The following is a 5,814-nucleotide window of genomic DNA, read 5'->3' on the forward strand; positions in this document are numbered from 1 at the left end:
AAAGAGAGAGGAAGGAATGGAGGAAAGATTGGAAGGAGGCAGAGGAAGGAAGAGGAAATCAGTCCCAAAGGGAAAATCAGTCTTAATCAAAGAGTAATCATCTTAACAGGGAGGTCTTGGAGAAGTCTTTCTGAGATAACACCTAACATTGATAAGTTATGTTTTTCTTATTCTCTCTTGAATCCCCTTGTCTTGAATCTCATAATACTTCTGTTACGTAGCTACAGCTATATCATGGTCTTCTTTTGCTTCTGAAGAAAATTACAAAGAGAAGCACAAATTCAGTATAAATTACTGACCTGAGTAAATTTGCAAATATATACATAAAGGGTTTCTTCAGTCAACAATACCTATGAAATAGAAATATAATATTTAAATATAAATAAAGCCATATATATATATATATTTAAATATAAATAAAGCCATATATATATATATGATATATATATATCAACACATTGGTATATTTTATATAGCAATATAAAAGAAGTAGATGATTTTGATCTGCAGAATGAAAAGTAAGCATCCATTTTCAAATATATTGCTGATACAGACAGAATAGTAAAGTCACATTGAATATGTTGCCATAGTCACAAAACTTTCTCTAGCTTGTCATATTTTTCTGATTTGATCTGTCTCTCTTTTTGCTACAAAAATTATGATGCTTGTCATATTTTCCCCCCTTTAAAATTTTTACCTATTCAACTTTAAAACATACTTTTTATTTCTAGGACAAAGATAAAGTATCTGTGGCTGGAATACTATATTTCTATACAGCAAAAAGTGACAACTCTCAGTGTAGTTGGCTTTTTGAGTTTCAAGTGTTATTTTGCAGAGAGAAAAAAGTGCTAAAGTAGGGAGGTTTGCTGCTAGACCCAAAGTGCTCAGTTTTGTTTTGTTTTGTTTTGCTTTGCTTTGCTTTACTTTGCTTTAACTTCTTGTCTCCTGTCATTATACTGCATATGGCACCAATTTTATTTTTGTTTGTTAAGTAAAATGGCAAATATACAAATACATTTCTGGTAGAATAGTGGGAATAGCGAATAAACTATCTTTGAAAAGAAGTAGCAAAATTACAGATTGGCAGACGCATTTTGCCCTACATAATAAAATCACTTTCCTCCTCCCCCAAAGAATAGCTCTTGGAATATTGGGGGCCCAACTCTGTTAATGCAAGGGGATGATGCAAACATCAGAACAAAGCTGAAATAACCCTGGCAAGTTGGGAAATGATCATTGGTGACTGACACTGAAGGTTTTCAGAAAGGCCAGAATCAAACATCTCTCCTTTTACTATGAATGACAGAGCTCTGCATTCCACTGTCACACAAAATCCCCTCGTGCAGTAGCTTAGTAAAATGAAAGCAAACATTATTTGGAACATTAGCTATAAGTCATGCAAAATTCGGCAGCTCCAATTTATATTTGAATAATAAATTGAAATGAGCCCAACAAATACCAAGTCTGCAGCAGACTAATAGCGGAAAATACACACTAAAGGCTATTACTATCCAAGGTGGCAAGGGATACAAATGAATGTTGGAATTCAGCATAAAAGTGTCCCGTATTTCTTTCATTAATATTTATGAAAATTTACAATTGATTTATGATTTCCTTTTCCTACATTGAATCACACAACAGAAGCTTACCAGAGAAACCAATTAATATTGACAATGTATTTCATTGTTATAATAACCAGTGGAATGGCTCAATATAAAAAACTAGCACTCTAGATCCCAGGAATCTCCAGAATGTCACAATTTCCAAATTGCACCTTAAAGGACAAAGAGAAGACAAATTGAAATTGCAGGGGAAAAAATCATAATAGAAAAAAAAATTGACTGAGATTAAAGAGAATGCAGTTAAACGCTGCGAGATCAGTAGAACTATCATAAAAACAATTTTGTGGAGGGAAAACGTAGAGGAAGAGACCACGGAATTTTTTGACATATGAAAGTAAGGGGTACTAGGAAATTTAGTTTATTCATTCATTCACAGATTCATTTAACAATGCATTTACTCGGTATCCAATACCTCTGAGCCATCTGGTAAGATCTTGAGATAAAAAGATAAATATAGTAAAATATGCATTTTTAAAATATTTTCACAAGTCAGTGGGGAAGGTAGCATGGCAGAAAGATGGTGTAAAACAGTGTGAAATTCCTGTACTGAAATTATGTATAAGGGAAACATTTATAAGGCTTTATGAGGGGCACTAAATTCTTCGTTGGCTGTGATGCCTAAGCTAAATCTTAAAAGATGAATAAATGTTAAAAATGTGATCAGTTTATTATCAGCATAAGAAAAAATTCACTATGTAATTTAAATTTTTTCGTTATAATACTGAAAATTAGACACACATCTAATATTTATAAGAGGTGTTAAGAACACAAACTTATTTCTTCTTCCTTTTATTGACACTGAAGACTTGATGACTTTGACCTTTCATTTAAATAATGGCTTTCCTTTGCTCATTTATTGCCAGCTGTTGGAGTTAGAATACTTGAATAAACCAGTCTGATTATTGACCCTGGACCATGTTAGAACCTGTGAGTGGGAAACAAGTCCCCGATGGGAAAGGTAAGTTTGTGTGTGCATTTTGCTATGAGGTGTATAAGGTCAGAGCTGCTGATTTGGGGCAAAAGGCCCCAAAGGAGGTTGTGGAGAAACCCCTTGAAATTTTAAAGGACAAAGTAATCTTCTGGACAAAGGTGGTTTTTACACTACTTTCTCAATCTTATGAAGGTGATGGTTACTTTTTCGGGGTTGAGAGATGCATTGAAGAAATGGGAACCAACTTGGAAAACTACTATAATTTGGGAGATTATATGTGAAAATATCTCTTTCTCAGAATTAAGTTTGATCTTAATTTTGTATATCATCTGATATGCAAATATCATGTTATGAATCCAATTAAATTGCCCGAAATTTTGTCAGAGCAAAGACCCTATTCTTTATATTCTCATATTACAGTATTCTAGAGTACTGAAAGTTATATAAAGACCTCAGATTTTAGATGAGAAACAGTTTCCTGTGCCCTGAATATAATGCAGCTACTTGAGAAAATTTCTCTCTCCACGTTGGCATCTAGAGACTCTTGCCTATGCTCACCCCAGTTAATATGAAAATAGATGCCTTCCAAACTGAAGGATGCCAATAAGATCGGGAGGAGAATGTCATACTCTTCAAAGGTTTCAAAAATAAAACTTTCTAAAAAATAGAAATCACCAATTACTTCACAGCTATTTTGAAGTATACTAATAAGTGAAGGCCAATCATACACAATAACAACAACAACGACAAATCCTTCTGAATAACACATCCCAGGGTAATAATGACAAATACTTATGTATAAATCTTTTTTAGAATATTGTCCACTTTATACAATCATTCACTTTTTTAAAAAATAGACTTTATATTTTTGAGCAGTTTTAGGTTCACAGAAAAATTGAACAGTTTATATAGAGACTTCCATGTACTCCAAGGTCCATAATTTATATTAGGGTTCACTGTTGACATTGTGCATTCTACAAGTTTGGACAAATGTATAATGACATGTGTCCATTGTTATAGCAGACATATGGTTTCAACAGATATTTTGTTATTTTACATACTGATCTGTAATTTCCTTTTTTATTAAATATCTATCTGTTTAGGTTCATATAGACCTATCCTACTTTTTGGTAATGTTATAGAATCTCATAAGCATATGTACTTTAATTTGTTTAGAAATAGCTTATTCCTAGACATTTAGTTTTTTAATCTACTTTTTACCATAAAGAAGTGTACAATAAATATTCTTACTCATGTATATTGCCATTTCATATACAAATTTTTGGATATCACATGCATAAAAAGTCTAGGTAGTATTGGGAAAAGATCACGGTTTTTGAAGACATAAAATTTGTTCTTTCAATTACAGTTAACATCATTTGCAATTTAAGCAGTTTTGACCAAGTAGAACCATAGTTTCATCATCAGTAAATTTGTGGTAATAATAATCCCTTCACAGGATTGTGGAGATGGAATGAGATAAAATATATAAAATTTATTCTTAAAACTAAAAATAACATATATGGTTTTATTGCAAAAGGTTTTGTGTAGTTATGAGATTATCAACTTAGTCAGCTGTTATCCCTTCTCTGATGCAGGGTCATTCATTGAAATTCACACCAGAAAAAGTTGGGGTCAGGACATGGAACATGGAAAGGAAGATGCCAGTGAGCTGAACAGCCTTTGAAGTGATTTTCAGAACATACTGCTGTGAAAAGTCTACTGGGGGTTTCTAAATTGGTTATGGGAATTAAGGCCTGTGCTTTCCTTCATGAAAGCATGGCTCAGTCTGAAAGCAGAGTAGGCAACAGGAAGCATTAAACAGCTCCCAGCATTGTCCTCAAAGCAGTGGCTGCCAAAGTTAAGTATAGTGGCTCCATCATGACAACCCCTGAAGGGGCAGGAGCCTTACAGAGGCCTACTGACTTTTTTCCATTTCAACTACCTTGTTAAAGTAGAAAACCCATTCTGGAAATCTAGGAGTGTCCCTTCTAAAAAGTAAGGACTAGGGAAAGCTGAAATAGGCTTTGTCACATCTAGTCTCTGAAAAAATCAAGAGAAACAAGCTGTCTTTGCTGACAAGGCCACACACATACTAATTCAGGCAATGAATTATCCTTACTTAAGGTAGGAAGGATTTAAGGGAACCTGAGTTCAGGCAATGAGTTAGAATGTGTGGTTTGTTGCAGAGGAGGCAGAAAATTAATAAATTACGACCCTCCGTGGGCTTTGCCCTCTAGGGGAATCCTTTCCATCACCACACTCCTATATCTTCCCCTCATTTCAGGAGTATTAGGAAAAGATCTTGTGATCTTGTTGTGAAGGACTTCATTTACCTCTCCCTGGGAGAGGAGAAGTGATTTTCTAATTAGCAAAACTGTCACTTGGAGCACAGAACCACAAAAGCCCAGTCTACGTGAGCCTCCTCTTGGAATCCAGTCTCTTTGTAGGCCACACGTATTGCTCACTCCTCCACACTATGAGTAGCCTTTTCAGGAGTGGAATAGAGACCTGAGTTCTCTAGGTCTCTACCTATGACGTGTGAGGGAATCAATTCATGGAAAAGGATACATTTTGATCTCAAGTTCATGGTTGCTTCCCTAAAATATTTGGCAGAGTAAATGTGGTGTTTTGATTTTAGACTCCTGTGTGTATTTCACAGCTGGCTCAGAATTTGAGAGTGAGAGATGTGTGAAATGGAACAAATACAAAGGATATGGCAATAACCAACCAGAGAGCTGTCAAAACCAAAACTGTTTACACCGAAGCAGAAAAAAGACAATGACTTCACTGGTTTCCACTCTAGCCTCTGGCACTTATTTCTTTCATCTGAACATTTTTTGCAATTTCAACTGCTGGTTTGGACTTCATGGAGCCACTAGGATGCATCCTTACTTAAGGTAGGAAGGATTTTAAGGGAACCAGAGTTTAACTCGAGGCAAGTTCCCCAAAGAGCTACTGAAACTGAAGATGCAGGCCCTTCCCTTGCATAGGTACTTCCCAAGGCTCAGTGCATTCTCTTTCTGGAACACTGGGAGGAAGCAATGACTTTGGTCAAGCATCAAAGTATGAGATACTCTTGCCTTCCTGGGGATTACTCTTTAAAGCCCTATATAACAGGAAGGGTCAGTGAGCTTTTAGCACTAACTTTACTCAACCTCCAGCAACAACCTGCCCTTGCAGATCTCTTTGAACAACAAGATGCTATATTTGACTCCAAGGAGAAGAATGGGAATTAGATGCTGCTTGCTTCATGGCAAC

This window comes from Pteropus alecto, unplaced genomic scaffold, assembly GCF_000325575.1.
Source record: "Pteropus alecto unplaced genomic scaffold, ASM32557v1 scaffold33, whole genome shotgun sequence".
NCBI classification, from domain to species: domain Eukaryota; kingdom Metazoa; phylum Chordata; class Mammalia; order Chiroptera; family Pteropodidae; genus Pteropus; species Pteropus alecto.